An 18816-nucleotide genomic window follows, 5' to 3' on the forward strand; every position below is an offset into this window, starting at 1 on the left:
TAGTAGAGACGGGGTTTCACCATGTTGACCAGGATGGTCTCGATCTCTTGACCTCGTGATCCACCTGCCTCAGCCTCCCAAAGTGCTGGGATTACAGGCGTGAGCCACCGCGCCCGGCTGGATAAATTCTTAAAAGTGAACTTAGTGGGCCAAAGATTTTGATAGCGTGCGCCACTTTAATACCTTGGATTTAAATACTGCTTTCAATCTTCCCATTTTGAATGATTATTACCTAGGCTCTGTCCTTTGGAATCAGAGGCTTAAGATCAGAGGTAACAAAAACAGGTATGACTGTGTATCTGCATAATAAAAACAAGGGATAGAGAGCTCCAAGATCCACAGCTTGGAAGGCTCTTCAGAAGAGAATAGGTGTTAAGGTGCTTGGAAGCCTGTGGGAGGCTCATGCTGTCACTGAAGGTGGTCATCGCTTCTGGAACGACTGCTTCTTGAGCCTCTAGAGGTCTGGCAAACTGCAGAGGACACCCTACAGAACCCAAACTGGACTGTAAAACTCTTTATCTGTGTTGTCTATAAATGCCAAGGCAGGGTATAATAAAATTAGTATAAAAGCAGTAAATATTTGTTGCATTAATGAATTTATTCTTAGGCACCTTCCTTTTAGAATCTTGGAACATCAGTGCTAGAGGAGTCCTTTGAGATGCTCTAGTCTATAATTTGAGAGGGCGGGAGTGGTCCAGCTCTTACCTCTAGTATTGGAACTATTGAACTTTGCCTCCATCACCCTATTTATTTGGAATTGTGTATTTGGTTGTGAGTGCCACAGTTTAAATGGGAATGTAGATGAAAAGGATCCTACCTAGCATGTGGGAAATAAATGAAAGACCCATAGGTGTTAGGCTTGGGAGGGGAGAGGGAACTTTAGAAAGGATATATACATGGCACTTGTCTTCATAGCTTCACAGTGAAGAAAATATTCTAAGCACTTCAAGGACTATTAACTAGAGCCAGTGGATGGAAGCTATAGGGGTACATATTCAGTTTAGTATGGAAAATCTTTCTAATGAAGCCACGAGAACTCCTGGTGAGGTGGCCACATCCCAGCGGTAGCAGTGTTTAGGCAGAGGCTGCGTGGCCACCTTGGAGAGATGAAGTTCGGAGAAAGGCCACTCGGGAGATAAGACCAACTGCCTTATCAGATCACCACCAATTCAGTTTCTGTGCTTGGTATAACATCCAAATGGAGCTTTGCCTATAGTGTAAACCTTTATTATACTTTATGAAATATGCTTCTTTGTGTTCTTTTTTTTTCTTCTTTTTTAAAATATATTTTATTGTACTTTAGGTTCTGGGATACATGTGTAAAACATGCAGGATTGTTGCATAGGTACATACATGGAAATGTGGTTTGCTGCCTCCATCTCCCCGTCACCAATATCTGGCATTTCTTTCCCTGTTATCCCTTCCCAACTCCCTACCCTCCCCCGTCCCTCCCCTAGTACCCCCAACAGACCCCAGTGTGTGATGCTCCCCTCCCTGTGTCCATGTGTTCTCATTGTTCAACACTCACCTGTGAGTGAGAATATGCGGTGTTTGATTTTCTGTTCTTGTGTCAGTTTGCTGAGAGTGATGGTTTCCAGGTTCATCCATGTCCCTACAAAGGATACAAACTCAACGTTTTTTATGGCTGCATAGTATTCCATGGTGTATATGTGCCACATTTTCCCTGTCCAGTCTATCATCAATGGGCATTTGGGTTGGTTCCAGGTCTTTGCTATTGTAAACAGTGCCGCAATGAACAAATGTGTGCGTGTGTCTTTATAATAGAATGATTTATAATCCTTTGGATATATGATTTTTGCATGTGATTTTTGCGCATTGATTTTGTATCCTGAGACTTTGCTGAACTTGCTTATCAGTTTCAGGAGATTTTGGGCTGAGACGATGGGGTCTTCTAAATGTACAGCCTTGTCATCTGCAAATAGAGACAATTTGACTTCCTCTTTTCCTAATTGAATTCCCTTTATTTGTTTTTCTTGCCTAATTGCTCTGGCTAGAACGTCCAATACTATATTGAATAGGAGTCATGAGAGAGGGCATCCTTGTCTAGTGCCAGATTTCAAAGGGAAATCAGTTTTTGCCCATTCAGTATGATATTGACTGTGGGTTTGTCATAAATAGCTTTTATTATTTTGAGATACGTACCATCAATACCTAGTTTATTGAGAGTTTTTACCATAAAGGGCTGTTGAATTTTGTTGAAGGCCTTCTCTGCATCTATTGAGATAACCATGGGGGTTTTGTCTTTGGTTCTGTTTATGTGGTGAATTACGTTTATAGACTTGCATATGTTGAACCAGCATTGCATCCCCGGGATGAAGCCTACTTGATCGTGCTGGATAAGCTTTTTGATGTGCTGTTGCAATCGGTTTGCCAGTATTTTATTGAAGATTTTTGCATCTATGTTCATCATGGATATTGGCCTCAAATTTTCTTTTCTTGTTGAGTCTCTGCCAGATTTTGGTATCAGGATGATGTTGGTCTCATAAAATGGGCTTCCTCTCTAGCTGCGCCCAGCATTTTTTCCTTCATTTCAACCCTGGTGAATCTGATGATTATGTGCCTTGGGGTTACTCCTCTTGAGGAATATCTCTGTGGTGTTCTGTGTATTTCCTGGACTTAAATATTGGCCTGCCTTGCTAGGTTGGGGAAGTTCTCCTGGATAATATCCTGAAGAGTGTTTACCAGCTTGGATTCATTCTCTCCATCACATTCAGGTACACCTATGAAAGGTAGATTAGGTCTTTTCACGTAATGCTGTATTTCGTGGAGGCAGTGTTCATTTCTTTTCACTCTTTTTTCTCTAATCTTGCCTTCTCATTTTATTTCAAGGGTTGATCTTAAATCTCTGATATCCTTTCTTCTGCTTGGTCAATTTTGTCTATTAAAACTTGTGTATGCTTTGTGAAGTTCTCGTGTTGTATTTTTCCGCTCCATTAAGTCATTTATATTCTTCTCTAAGCTGTTTATTCTCATTAGCATTTCATCAAACTTTTTTTCAAGGTTCTTAGTTTCTTTGCATTGGGTTAGACCATGTTCTTTTACCTCAGAGAAGTTTGTTATTACCCACTTTCTGAAGCCTGTTTCTGTGAATTTGTCAGACTCATTCTCCATCCAGCTTTGTTGCTTTGCTGGTGATGAGTTGTGATCCCTTGGAGGAGGAGAGGTGTTCTGGTTTGGGGTGTTTTCATCCTTTTTGTGCTGGTTTCTTCCCATCTTTGTGGATTTATCTACTTGTGGTCTTTGTGGTTGGTGACTTTCAGATGGGGTCTCTGAGTGGACGTTCTTTTTGTTGATGATGAAGTTATTTCTTTCTGTTTTTTAGTTTTCCTTCTAACAGTCAGGCTCCTCTGCTGTAGGACTGCTGGAGGCCCACTCCAGACCCTGCTTTCCTGGAGATCACCTGTGGCTGCTGCAGAACAGTAAGGTTTGCTGCCAGTTTCTTCTTCTGTTATCTTTATCCCAGAAGGATACCCACCAGATGTTAGCCTGAGCTCTCCTTTATGAGGTGACTCTTTGGATATACAGGGGTCAGGGAGCTGCTTGAGGAGACAGTCTGTCCCTCATAGGAGCTCAAGTGCTCAGCTGTGAGCTCTGTTGTTCTGTTCAGAGCTGCTGGGCAGGTATGTTTAAGTCTGCTGCAGCAGGACTCATAACCACCTTTTTTCCCAGGTGCTCTGTCCTGGGAATGTGGGACTTTAATATAACTTCCTGATGTGCTGCTGCTTTTTTCCAGAGCTGCCCTGCCCAGCAAGGAGGTAGCCTAGTCACAGTCTACCAGCAGAGGCATTGCTGAGCTGCCATGGTCTCTGCCCAGCTGCTGTGTGAACTTCTTTGCAGTTTTGTCTATAGAGGTCTAGTTAGAACTGCCTTAGTAATGGTGGTCTGCCTCAATAATGGCAGACTGCCTCTGTAATGGCGATGCCCTTCCCACAACAGAAGTGGACTGTCCCGGGTCCAGCTGCGCTTGCTGCAAAACTCTCAGTCCAGAGCATTTCAGATTGCTGGTCTTTGTTGGGTTGGAACCTGGTGAGCCAGATCACCTGGCTCCCTGTTTCAGCTCCCTTTTTTTCAGTTGAATGGGCACCTCTGTCTCCCAGGCATTCCAGGCGCCAGTGGAAACGGTTGCCTAGATTTGTGTGAGTTTTTGTGTGGGGACCCACTGTGCCAGTTGAAACAGCCCTGCTGGAAACTCACAGTGCTTTTCAGCCCAGGATTCTCCTGGTCTGTGGGCAGCAATAACTTGTTTGGAAATGCGGTGTTCACTCACCCTCTGCATTGTTCTGTGATAACCTGCTTTTTTTCCAGCTAAAACCAACTCTTTCTTTCTCAGACTAAAAGCTGTTCAGGCTTTATGTTAGCCTCTTGAGCCAGACAGACTCCATCTTAGCTTCTTCATTATAGTTATTTTCCCACCATTAAGTATGTAACTGTAGTATGTAGCTGGGGCAGGCTGACACTGGGCATCTCCAGGAATGCATTTGTTGATAAGAGGCTGAGTTAAGTGGTACCAACAGAGACTGGGAATGCAGGTGCCGTCAAGCGCCCAGAGCCCTCATTATCTATAAGTTGTATGTCTTTCATGACAGCTTTACCCCTCGTACCTGGCACTGTTTTATTTCTCATGTACTAGTTTATCTTTTACCTTTTTTGCTTACTGTGCTTTTGTGAAAATTTTTCTTCAGCTAGGTTCCCCCTCCCTTTTAAAACTAGGGTATAAAAGATCACCTAATTTTTTCTTAGGGGCCTAGAGAGTTTTGGGCATTAGCCACCTCATATTTCAATCTCAGAGTGTGGCACATTCCTTGACTTGCTCAGGTACAACAGTTCTTGCTGAGAACTGCACACCAGAGCTGTTCCTATTCATCCGTCTTGGATTTGCCCCCACTCTTTGTGTTCTTATTACAAATGCTCCTTGACTTAAGATGGGGCTGTGACCCAAGAAACGCATTGTAAATTGAAACTGTATCTAATACACCTAACTCCCTAAATGTCTTAGCTTAGCCTAGCCTGTCTTGAATGTGCTGAGAATGCTGAGTAGTGCCATTTTGTGGCAGAAGGTAGTTAGGTACAGTGGCACTATTGTCTTAATTTTCTGTAACTGCTCTAACAAATTACCACAAGCTTAGCGGCTTAAAGGAGCACACATTTATTACTTAGAGCTCCATGGGTTACGAGTCCAACATGAGTCTCACTGTGCTAAAATCAAGGTATGGGGATGTAGGAGATTGGTTAGAGTGGTGGGAGAAACTAGGAAAAGGAGCAGGCCTTCTGAAAGGTCAGAAGACTCTGCAAAACTTCGGGGGAGAATAGCTGAAGGCAGCTATTCTATAACCCTGAGGCAGAGGACAAGGAGTAGGTACAAGGGAGTGTAGGGGAATTTATCTTAAACAGGCTTGTTTACTTATGTTAAGCAGGAATTGACCTTTGACCATCCGTGCAAGTGACTGTTCCCTGAAAGGGAACAATAAATGTTAATTACCTACAGGTTGTGTTTGCTCCAGGCTTTCCGCATTATGCCTGCACTGAATAAAGCAAGCAGCTCCAGCTTCTGGTGGCTACTGCACATTGGCCACTAGAGCTGGGCAGCCCCCTAGCTACTCTTACACTGCATACCTGCGTCTCAGTACCCATTTCATCTGTTGGTCGGCCAGGGTCTGTGGGACAGACCAGGCATGGGCAGGGCAGCATCCCCTCTGGAGGCTTTAGGAGAGAATCTGGTTTCCCTTTTCTAGCTTTGAGAGACTGCTCACATCCCTAAGCTGTGGCCCTTCCTTATCTGCACACCAGCAACAACCGGCTGAGTCCTCATATCACCTCACTCTGACCTCCTCTTCTGCCATCTCTTTCACTTTAAGAACCTTGTGATTTCTCCACATCCTCTCCAGCATCTGTTGTCTCTAGATTTTTTAATGATCGCCATTCTAACTGGCGTGAGATGGTATCTCAATGTAGTTTTGATTTGCATTTCTCTGATGACCAGTGATGATGAGCATTTTTTCATATGTTTGTTGGCCTCATGTATGTCTTCTTTTGTAAAGTATCTGTTCATGTCCTTTGCCCACTTTTGAATGGGCTTGTTTGTTTTTTTCTTGTAAATCTGTTTTAGTTCTTTGTAAATTCTGGATATCAGCCCTTTGTCAGATGGGTAAACTGCAAAAAGTTTTTCCCATTCTGTTGGTTGCCGATTCACTCTAATGACTGTTTCTTTTGCTGTGCAGGAGCTGTGGAGTTTGATTAGGTCCCATTTGTATATTTTGGCTTTTGTTGTCAATGCTTTTGGTGTTTTGGTCGTGAAGTCCTCGCCTACGCCTACGTCCTGAATGGTTTTGCCTAGATTTTCTTCTAGGGTTTTTATGGTGTTAGGTCTTATGTTTAAGTCTTTAATCTATCTGGAGTTAATTTTAGTGTAAGGTGTCAGGAAGGGGTCCAGTTTCTGCTTTCTGCACATGGCTAGCCAGTTTTCCCAACACCATTTATTAAACACTTTTACACTGTTGGTGGGAGTGTAAATTAGTTCAACCATTGTGGAAGACAGTGTGGTGATTCCTCAAGGACCTAGAAATAGAAATTCCATTTGACCCAGCAATCCCATTACTGGGTATATATCCAAAGGATTATAAATCGTTCTACTATAAGGACACGTGCACACGAATGTTCATTGCAGCACTGTTTACAATAGCAAAGACCTGGAACCAACCCAAATGCCCATCGATGATAGACTGGACAGGGAAAATGTGCCACATATACACCATGGAATATTATGCAGCCATCAAAAACGATGAGTTTGTGTCCTTTATAGGGACATGGATGAACCTGGAAACCTTCATTCTCAGCAAACTGACAGAAGAACAGAAGATCAAACACCGCATGTTCTCACTCATAGGCGGGTGTTGAACAATGAGAACACATGGACACAGGGAGGGGAGCACTCCACGCTGGGGTCAGTTGGGGGGAAATAGGGGAGGGACTGTAGGGGGTGGGAAGTTGGGGAGAGATAGCAAGGGGACAGATGCCAGATATAGGTAATAGGAAGGCAGCAAATCACACTGCCACGTGTGTACCTATGCAACAATCTTGCATGTTCTTCACATGTACCCCAAAACCTAAAATGCAATAAAATAAATAAATGGGAAAAAAAAAACAACCTTGTGATTAAAATGCGGGCACCCAGATAACCTAGGATAACCTTCCTATTCCATCTGCAGCCTTAATTCTTCTTTGCCATGTAACCTAATGAAGTCATAGGTTCTGGGGATTAGGGTGTGGCCCCCTTTGGGGGTCATCATTCTGCCCACCATAGTTATACATTTGGCGTGTTATTTCCCTGTCCAGAGAGAGGGGTATGGGAGCATCATTTGTACCTCTTAGTGGCTTGCCCTTGGCTGAGATCATTTGGAAAGCTGGATCTGCCTTCCTGACAATTCTTATGGCCATATTGGGGCTTTCTTAACCTTGGGCCTCTGCGAATTTTTGGGATTGCTTTGTGATTGTATGTGCTCTGTTTTAGCACTCCCTTCTTTGAATATTTGGGTTAGCACCGAACTTCCCTAGACCTTGCCCTGACCAGTCCTGGGGGCGTGTGCGACCAGTAAGAGGGTGGCACAAGTGGGTTGTGCTGTGTGAGCTCCCGTTAATCAACATGGAACAAATGAAACAGAACTACACACACACACGCACGCATATACACATACATGCACATATACTTGCATACACACATATACACAGGCATTTTTGTATGATCATTAAACACACAGACCATAAAATCACAACTATCAAGCAAATTGTTTATGTGTTTTGCTGGCCTCTCCTTTCAGCACCCCCTACTGCCCCAGGGGTGGGGTTGGGGGTACTGTGGTGCAACCCTAGACATGGCCATTCTTCTAAATATTTCAGGCTGGGCGAGGTGATTCATGCCTGTAATCCCAGCACTTTGGGATGCCAAGGTGGGCAGATCACTCGAGGTCAGGAGTTCAAGACCTGCCTTGCCAATATGGTGAAACCCTGTCTCTACTAAAAATGCAAAAATTAGCTGGGCATGGTGGTGTGTGCCCGTAGCCTCAGCTACTCGGGAGGCTGAGCCAGGAGAACCACTTAAACCTGGGAGGTGGAGGTTGCAGTGAGTCGGCATTGCTGTGCTATACTCCAGCCTGGGTGACAGCCAGGCTGTGTCTCAAAAGATAAAAATAAATTTAAGAAATAAACACTTACCCTTTCACGAAATGAAGTCTAAAATGTGGTCATTGTAAATAGATAGATAGACAGTTACTGAGATTCATTATAAGGAATTGGCTTTCATGATTTTGGGGGCCGAGAAGTCTTCGTAATCTGCCATTTGCAAACGGGACACTCAGGAAAGCTGGTGTTGTAAATTCCAGGCTGAACCTGAAAACCTGAGAACCAGGGGAGCTGATGGTGTAAGTCCCAGGCCCACAGGCATGAAAAGACCAATGTCTCAGCTCACACCACTGGGTAGAGACAGAATTCAACTCTCCTCCACCTTTTTGTTGTTTTTGAGCTCTGAACAGATTGGTTGGTGTCCACCCACACACTGGGGAGAGCAGTCTATTTTACTCAGTTCAGTAAGTCAAATGTTAATCTCTTCCAGAGACACCTTAACCGATACACCTAGAAATAATGTGTAACCACGTATCTAGTGAGTAGAGCTGACACATAAAATGAACCTACATGAGTCCATCCTTGGTCAACTTGGCACCCATAAGCATCACCTTAAACCATACTTAATCCCTAGAATAAATATAAGAACAAGCTCATAATTCCACCTAACATGATGCAACTCTCCTGCATTCAGTAAAAAATTCACCAACTTCTTTCCTACAAAGAAGGTAAAATCCTTGATATCCTCCTCCTTGATATCACCTAACTAAAAAATACTATGATGTAAAATTAACAATACTTAAATACCATAATATCAAGTCAAAATTTCTTATGTTACATGCTAAGGGAATAAGAGAGGAAAGAAAACAAAGCTATTTGCTTTATATAATATAAAAAATATAATGCACACAAACATATAGCAAAATTAGGAAGTACTCATGACAATTACAATTCTTGTTTCTGTAACTGGTCACATGGCCATAGCAGGTATATATAACTACCTTCTTCTACTACTCAGTCTGTATTCTCTTTGCCTTCAGCAAGCATCCCAGTTGCTCATATTTATTTACCTAGGGGAGTGACCCAAATCTTCATTCCGGAAGAATCTAGGCCAATAGTAGCCCTGCCTGGATTGGGTTGTTGTAGTTATTTCTTGACCTTAATCACAGGTCATGGTAATATTAAAACATGCTCTAAGGGATCTCCTGTATTCCAGACAGTCTTCTTTACCTCCATTGTAAAGTAGTAGTCCAATTTGTCTTTGATAGTCTGGAACAGTCATCTCAATTATCACTGTCACTTCCTCCTCACCTGTTCATTCATAGGCATGAAGAGCCCAAAGTGGCCAGGTGTCAGTCTTAACTTCCAGTTCAATGGAATTGCAACAGTGATTCTCCTTCTGAAACTACAACTTCTAGGTGAGTAGAATATAAGGTCACAGGTACAGGAAGTAGAACTTTTGCTAGTGGATTACTAAGGGTAATAGTGAGTGGTGCCACCCCCATTTCCACCTCTTGATTTCTGGAGTCTTGAATCCTAGCTATGGGAGAAAGAGCACCACATGTTGGATGCTGACTCAGAGCTATACAGCCTTCGGGAGAACCTTATCCCCACCCTATAAGGTATTGCCACCTAGCTGACACTGTAAATTAGTCTTCAAAAGGCCGTAACACTGTTCTACATATGCCATCTGCTTTAGGATGGTGGAAAACATGGTGACTTCTGTGAATTCCATGAACGCAGGCCCAGTGCTGTACTTGTTTTTGCTGTGAAGTGAGTTCCTTGGTCAGAAACAATGCTGTGTGGAATGTCATGACACCGGATAAGCATTCTGTAATTCCATGAATGGTAGTTTTGGCAGGAGCATTATGTGCAAGAAAGGTAAACACATACCCAGAGTAAATGTCTGTTTCACCAAGAACAAAATGCTGCCCCTTCCATGATAGAAGTGGTCTAATGTAATTAGCTTGCCACTAGGCAGCAGGCTGGTCACCCCCAGGAAATTGTGCCATACTGGGAATTCAGTGTTGGTTTCTGCTCCTGGCGGATTGGGCACTCAGTGGTGTCCATAGCCAGATAGGCCTTGGGGAGTGGAAGTCCATGTTGTGGGGCCCATGCATAACCTTCATCCCTGCCATGAGGGCTGATTTTTTAAATGAGCTCATTGGGCAGGTACCGAGTTATCTGAAAAAAATAGCCTGACTAGGGTGGGAATGGTGGCTTACGCCTGTAATCCTAGCACGGTGGGAGGCTGAGGCAGCAGGATCACTTGAGGTCAGGAGTTCGAGACCAGACTGGCTAACATGGTGAAACTTCGTCTCTACCGAAAAATACAAAAAACTTATCTGGGCGTGGTGGCGTGCGCCTATAATCCCAGCTACTCAGGAGGCTGAGGCAAGAGAATTGCTTGAACCCAAGAGGCGTAGGTTTCAGTGAGCCAAGATCATGCCATTGCCCTCCAGCCTGGGTGACAGAGAGTGAGACCTTGCCTCCAAAAAGAAAAAGAGGCTAACTAGTATCTAGAGAATGGGTCACCCTATTCACTTGATTATTAAAATTCGCCTCTGCTGATGTCACCCTTGGGTGAGCATTCACATGGGACACAAACATCTTCATCTTTTGCACATTCAGAGAGGTTTATCCACATACTTCTCCAGATTTCCTTGTCACCAATTTTCTCTTCATGTTCTTTCCAAGTCCCTGATCATCCAGCTAAACCATTGGCCGCAACCCATGAATCAGTATATTATCACATGTCTGGCCATTGGTCCTGCCAAGCTAAGTGCACAACCAGGTGCAGTGGCTGAAGTTCTGCCCACTGGGAAGATTTCCCTTCACCACAGTCCTTCAGGGATGTCCCAGAAAGGGGCTATAGTGCTGCATCGTTCGCTTTCGGGTGGTGCCTGTGTATCGTGCAGAACCATCTGTAAACCAGGCCAGAGTCTTCGCTTCCTCTGTCAGCTGATCTAGGGAACTCCCCATGAAACCACAGGTGCGGGCTGGGAGAGAGAAGGCAACATGGCAGGAATAGGAACCGTGGGCATTTGGCCCACTTCTTTATGTAACTTACTTGTGCCTTCAGAACCTGCTCAGGCCAGATCGCAGACACACCACTTCCATTTGATGAAGGAGTCTTGCTATGTCCACCCAACTTTATGGCTTGGTGGGTCAGTTAACACCCAGATCATGACAGCTCAAGTTGGTAAAGTGATAGCCCATGGTCAAGCGTTCAGTCTCTGCTGAAGCCCAATAGCAGGCCAAGAACTGTTTCTCAGAAGGGGAAGTTATCTGCAAATGGTGGCAGGCCCTTGCTATGAAATCCTAGCAGTCTCCACTGTGATTCATCTGTAGGGACCTGCCAAAGCCTCCAAGCAGCATTCCTATCTGCCACTGGCACTTTAAGCACCACTGGATCTGCTGGTGCTGGGTCATGTGGCCCAAGGGGTAGAGCAGCTTGCACAGCAGCCTGGACCTATTGCAGAGCCTTATCTTATTCTGGGCTTCAATCAAAACTAGCAGCTTTGGGGGTTACTCAGTAAAGGGAAGAGACACACCCAAATGAAGACTATGTTGCCTTCAAAATCCAAAGAAGCCTCCTGGGTATTATGAGCCCTTTATTTTGGTTGTAGAAACGGCCAGATGCAAAAACATATCCTTCACCTTAGAAGGGCTGTCTTGACATGCCCCATACCACTGGACACTAGAAAATATCACTGAGGTAGAGGCCTCCAAATTTTAATTAGATTTGTTTTCCATCCTCTGACACAAACGTTTTACTAATAAGTCTGGAGTAGTTGCTACTTCTTGCTCACTAGCATAATGTCATTAGTGTAATGGATCGGCATGGTACCTGTGGAAAGGAAAGGCAAATGAGAGCCCTTCAAGCTAACTAATGACATAGGGCTGGAGAGTTGCTGTATCCCTGCTGTAGGATAATGAAGGTGCATTTCTGACCTTGTCAGTGGAAGCACACTGCTTCTGGTGGGCCTTATTTACAGGAGTAGAGAGAAGGCATTTGTGCTTTTGTGTTTGTCTCTGTATTGCCTTGAATGGTTAAAGAAAACGTGTATATGCACAATGGAATATACTATTTAGCCTTAAGAGAGAAGAAAATCAACCCTGTTGTTTCCAACAGCATGGATGAACCTGGAAGACACTATGCTAAATGAAATAAGCCAGTCACAGAAACAAAAATACTGCAAGGCCCTGTTTATATGTGGAACCTAGAAAAGTTGAACTCTTAAAAGTGGAGAGTAGAATGTTGGTCACCGGAGGTTGGAAGAGTGGATGGGTGAGGAATGGAAAGATACTGGTCAACAGGTGCGCAGTTTCAGTGAGATACGAGAAATTAGTTTTACAAATCTGTTATACAGAGTGGTGACTATAATTAATAATAATGTACTGTGTATTTCAAGATTGCTAAAAGAAGTCCAAGACAGGAGGATTGCTTGAAGCCAGGAGTTTGAAACTAGCCTGGGCTATATAGCAAGACCTCCATCTCTATCAAAAAAAGTTAGCCAGGTGTGGTGGCTCATACCCGTAGTCCTAGCCACTCAGGGGGTTGAGATAAGAGCAAGCTATGATCACACCACTGCTCTACAGCATGGGTGATAGAGGGAGACTGTCTCAAAAAAAAAAAAAATGCTAAACGAGTAGATTTTAAATAATTTCATTACCCGAAAAATGTCAAGTATGTGAGGTGATGGATATGTTAATTAGCTTGATGGAATCATTCTGCAATGTAAACATATGTCAAAACATCAAGCCTGACCCACATAGGGAGACCTCATCTCTCCAAAGGAAAAAAAATTACTGGGTTGTGGTGGCATGTGCCTGTGGTCCCAGCTACTTCAGGGCTGAGGTGGGAGGATCACTGGGGCCCAAGAGGTCGAGGCTGCAGTGAGCCAAGATTGTGCCACTGCTCTGCAGCCTGGGTGACAGATCGAGACCTTATCTCAAACAAACAAACAATAAATAGAAAAACTTCATGTTGTACCCTATATATATATACAATTATTTGTCAATTAAAAAGAAAATTTTAAAAATCTTACAAGTCAGTTTAGTGAGAATTCCTCATACTTGGTATCTGATCAAATTCTTTATCCCTCACCCTCAGGATCTGATCACCCTGGTCTACCTTCAGTGAGATGTCGAGTAGGTTTAGCAGAATCCAACCCTACCCTGATGTTTCCATCCACTGACCATCCCCCCCACAACCTGCTCCTTGGCTGTAAATCCTCACTTGTCCTTGCTGTATTTGGAGTGGAGTCCAGCTCTAAGGTTCAAGAGTTCTAAGAGTCCTGAGGCCTCATTTCTTCTATTGCAATAGTTCCTGAATAAAGTCTGCTTTTATGGCTCTAATTACTGTTAGGCTCTGGCTTCCTTTACCTCTTATATTTGTAGAACGTTGACAAGCTAGAACATTTTTGAATGAGTGAGGTCAGCCAGGAGACTGAGAGGATCCTGCTGTCATGTGGAGAACCATGGAGGAGTTACAGGCTTTAGTGCAGAAGCAGAGACAGGGAGGCAAGAATGCTGTCTTCACATGCATCTGGCTGTGCAAGAAGAGAAAGGAATTATAGCAAAGGATCTGGTCATCCTAAAGACTGTCAGGACAACTCTTATCAAGTAGGAGTTAACAGGAACTGGTTTGAACTTAATTTTAAAGATGAAGTCAATGCTAAGGAATGGGCCCCTTTCCTGCATGCTCTGTATGCTTCTGGGACATTTTCTGTGGGATCATCCTGGCCCTCTTCCAGCAGGACACGGGGGGAAACGCTGCAGGGGATGCTCACTGTGGCCCATGTGACCCATGGTGCTGCTCAGCAACATGTCAAGGATGCAGATTCTTTCCACTCATGTTCGAAACCAGCAGGCAAATGGAGCGCACAGCCTCCCACCTAGCTAGGCACACACTTCATGTTTCCTTAAACTGTTTTAAACTAGAAGCAAAGGCATTGCTTTGAGTAGCCAGACTTAGGTGTGCTAGGTGGGTACTTGGTTCTCACTTGATGCAAAAAACTGATGGTTTCAACCGAGCAAATACAGAGCACCTATTATGTGCTAGCTAGAGAGCCAGATGCTGGGAACCAAGAGAAGAACCGGGTGTATTGGCTATCCCATGGAAGCTCACAGTCTTGTTTTGGGAAGATGAAAAACATATAACTGACTAAACGAGGAGACTGACAATGGCAAGTGTGACAGTGATGTGGACACAGGAGAAGAAGGGGTCCTGACTGAGGAAGGAGTTCCCAGTGAGCTCCATAGAAGGGGTGATATTCTCCAAGTGAGACCCCTTAACAAGAGAATTTCCTCTGCCTGCACAGACTGGATAACAGGCTTATTAAAAAGAGACTGCCATTCAGATGGGGTAGGTGCTAAAGATTTAAAAGTAGTGAAGGTCAGGGTTGTGTGTTTTTGTTGTAGGGAAAGGTAGTAATGTCAAGAGTATGGGGCACCTAGGTATAGCAATGCTTTCATTAATTCCGTATACTCCCCTTTGCCTTTCTGATAGAACTCTGCTTCCATTTGGTTAATCTACCCTTCACACGGCCATGCCCTTCATGACAGCATGGCAATTTCATTCCCTTTGGCAGTAACTAGTTTAGGCGTGAACATTCAGTGCAACTGTGGTAAAAAAAAAAAAGTGAGGAGAAGTGAGAAGTGTTCTAGAGGGCTTCTGGGAAAGGCTTTCTTATTGTCAAAAGAGACAGACTCAAGGATGGAAAGCCTGTTCTTCTGGACAGCATGGTGTCTGGATGTGATGCTGCCAAAGGGGCCACCATTTCACTGCCTTGAAGGGAGTGAGTCTAAGGGCAGAGCCTCAGATTAAAGATGGCAGAGCACAAAGATGGAGAAAATCACGGTCCTTGAAGATGGCATTGAGCAGCTGAATTTGCTCATCTAGCTCTGGAATTCTTATGTTAAATAATATGTGTCTTTAATGTTATTTTGAGATGTAATTTTGTAATAGATAGCTGTCTATTACATGCAGCTGAGAGCATCATACCTTAAACAAAGGAAACTGAGAGAAGACATTCAGAGGGATATCACACACCCAGGACTTTTCCTGAGTGTGAATGTCCCTCCTCAAAACGGATTACTGCTAGTGGGACAACCAGTCATAAGCCCAGATGGGGGCAATCAGTTGGGAACCTCTCTATTTTAGGCAAATTCCTCTTTTTCTAAGACAAGCTGGAATTGTACAGGAGAATTATTTACACTTAATATATTAAAATCTGCTGCTACTAAGCCTGAGGTCTTGCTACACAGAGCTGGCCAAGAGAGGAGCTGCTCTATCACCAACCAGTACCTCCAGGCAAAGTGTCTGCCTTTGAGACTTGGGATTTCATGCTGATTTTTGAAAGCCCTCTTTTTTTATCTTCTTGTTTTTTTGCATAGACCAGAGACAAAGCAGAAAGCCCTCTTTGTCCCTCCCAATGAGCAGCACACAAGCCTCTCATTGTAGCTTAATTTTAGTTGGAAAAGAACCACCTATATTTCTGGTACCCTCTGGGACCTCCAAAAGTGAATTCTGGGTAAACCAAGGAGCCTATATTTAATGTGGGACCAGCTAACACACCCTTTGCATTTAGTTTAAATTCATCCAACACTTAAAAAAATATATGCTGTGGTTAAAAGACAAACTTACTTTTATTTAGAGAGGTATCTGGACGCTTATGATATCACCTCGAGAAATCATTTCCTCCCATGCAGCACCTGGCTCTCAGAAGAGCCTTAATAGGCTGGAGTATTTGTGTACTCTGCCTGCATGTCAGTATCTCTGCCACACTTGAATGCAGTCAATAGAGATTTTGTTTATTTTTAATTACATTATTATAATCATTAATTTTTTTAAAATTACAGAATTTTGGGAAATTGAAAAATAAGGTGATCTAATCACTTCATCTGATGCATCAATGAATTAATTTCATCCTGATCTTCCAGTGTTATCCACATACAAGTATATTTGTATGCTGCAATTCTAGTACGCATACATTTTTGTCTCGAGTTTTTTCATCTTATTAAAAGACTGTCCATGTTGCCACGAAGTTTTTATAATTGTTTTAATGCTTGCATAATAGGATCAGCAAGTAGATAGAATGGAATAATATAACTTTGTAAGAAACACTGGTAGCAGTTTAGGGAACTGCTGTTTCTCTACTCCCCCTTCTCTTTTGTTTTGTTGCCCATCTCTCCATTGGGATCAAGAATTCAGAAATGAGTGGCCCATCCCTAGCTCCGGGGGCAAGTCCTGACTGGTCTAAGCCTATAATGTCAGTTCCATTTCCCCTGCTGGAGATTGGCTTAGGTATCTGCATGTATTGCTAGTTTGCCAAGGGACATGAGAGGGACTTCTGGGCAAAGCTTTTATCCTTGTAAAAAGAAACATGTAGGAAGAGATGTTCCCTCCTTCCAATGGACACCATTGTTTCTGCATGTGGTGCCTGTAAATGTGGCAGGGAAATGTTACCCAACTGAATCAACTTTCTCTCCCACCGGTAAACGTTAAGGCCTATTGTAGGCTGTGGCTATAAATGAGCCTATTATTAGAAAAGCCTCATTTCCTTGGCATTGGGGTGCTTAGATCTGGAACTTTTTTCTGGACAGTAGGATTTTTCGCCTTAGCAAAAGTGAGACACCAAACTCTGAGACAGTTCCCCAGGGTCTTACATTCAATGTCCTGTTTGTCATTGATGTGAAAGGATGGGGAATAAACCAGGTCAGCCAAGTTGCTATTCTTTTCTGATGTCCCAAGTGAGTCAGGGCACAAACAATCTGATCATTGGAGATGAGCTGACAAGTGTGACTCAGAGCCAGAGATATAGAAAGAGACAGGATGATGGATCCCTAAGATGCCCTAGAAAACGCTTCATCCTGAAAGGCCAAGAGCCTATAGGAGACAATAGTTTTCTCAGGTGAGGAACCCTTCCTCCAGACCTACACTGCAGACTTGCACTCCTGTTTTTCTTTAGTGGACCCAACTTTTGGGTAGGCTCCATTCAGACTCAGTTCACAACCCTTACGCTCTTGTAAGACTATAAGATTTAGGCTAAGAAGACCTGGATTAAGATTCTAGTTCTATTATTGGATCCATCTCAGGATAATCGTAATTTTGGGCTACCTTTTCTGATTTTCAGTTTGTATAACTATAAAATGAAGTTAGTGGAAATATCTCTATCACAGGTTTGTTGGGAATGTTAAGTGACAGAATATGTATGAACTTGAGTGTAGCAATAGCAATTTACGGGCCACCTACTATGTGCCAGGCTTTGTGAATAAAAACATAAATAAGAATTGGTTCTTGTTCTTAACAAGCTTACAGTCTAACGGAGAAAACAGTTTATAAAGTATTGGCAATTATCACTACTACCCAGGATTCACATATTTGAAGGTCAAGTAAGGATTTTCTCAGTGTATGATTATCTTAGCTTGTGCTGCTATAACAAAATACCACAGAAAATACAAAATTTACATGCACAGTAGACATTTATTTCTCTCAGTTGTGGAGGATGGGAAGCCTAAGGTCAAGGTGCTGGCAGGTTTGTTATCTGGTGAAGGCAGCAGCTGTCTGCTTCCAATATGATGGCTTTACATCCTCTGGAGGGGACAAAGGCTGTATTCTCACATGGTGAAAGGTAGAAGTGGTAAAAGGGTGAGGGCTGTGGGAAGCCTCTTAGTCCTCATGACCTAATCATCTCCTAATGACCCTACCTCTTAATACTGTTGCATTGGAGATTAAGTTTCAACATGATTTTTGGAGCAGATACATTCAAACCACAGCAACTATACATGAGTTACCTATTGCTGTCATCCCAGGGCAAACAAGAATGCAAGACTGCAAGAATGCACATTGCAAGACCTCTATGGGCTAAGAGCTTTCTTCAGGGCTGGGTGGGCATTTCTTTCATGACTTTCTTTTTTAATGGCCAAGCTTTGGGCAGTTTTCCTTTTGAGCTGAGGAATGATGGCATCCTGTTTCTTATTCCCAAAGCTTCATATCTAGATTAACTAGAGAAGGAAGTGATGAGGCTGCAGGAGTCTGGAGTGAATGGAGAGAGGTCACAGGTCCTCCCCTTCATTGGCTGCATAGACTCTGAAGGGATATGTTGCACCAAAGGGAAGGATCCTTCTGGATGATTCCCTTGGTGTCAGCTCCTCTTCTTCCCACCAGCTGGAGACAAGCCCTCCCCCTTGATAAAGGAAGTATAAAGATTTATTTGTTTAGCAAAAAGATCTAGTCAGCATTGTTTCAAACTAAATTTTTAAAAATTCAAAATCCATTTTTTTTTCACTGGAAATACCTGGACATGGAATATATCAAATGGATAACCATGGAGTGCTCTTGGTTGATGCTAGTTTTAGGGAGCAGGGTATCCTGCCCATTCAACCCACCCTCTCCACAAAGACACTTCTCTCCATGGAGACCCTTCAGACATCTTGGTGGAAGCCACAGGGCTCTGAAGAACACAGTTTGACTAACTTCAGCCAGATGGTGTAGGCGCGGTCCCTGTGTATATCATACTTAGTATGAATTGAGAACTGTTGAGGTTTCCCAGACCTAAGGAATCTCCCTGGCCAGCCACTTATTAGGTGCCTAACATTTTATCTCTTGGGGGTTTTAGAGTTTTTTGATCTTTATAAAAATGCCATCATAGAAATGTAAGCATTTCTGTAAGA

Source organism: Cebus imitator, unplaced genomic scaffold, assembly GCF_001604975.1.
Source record: "Cebus imitator isolate Cc_AM_T3 unplaced genomic scaffold, Cebus_imitator-1.0 Scaffold281, whole genome shotgun sequence".
In the NCBI taxonomy this organism is placed as follows: domain Eukaryota; kingdom Metazoa; phylum Chordata; class Mammalia; order Primates; family Cebidae; genus Cebus; species Cebus imitator.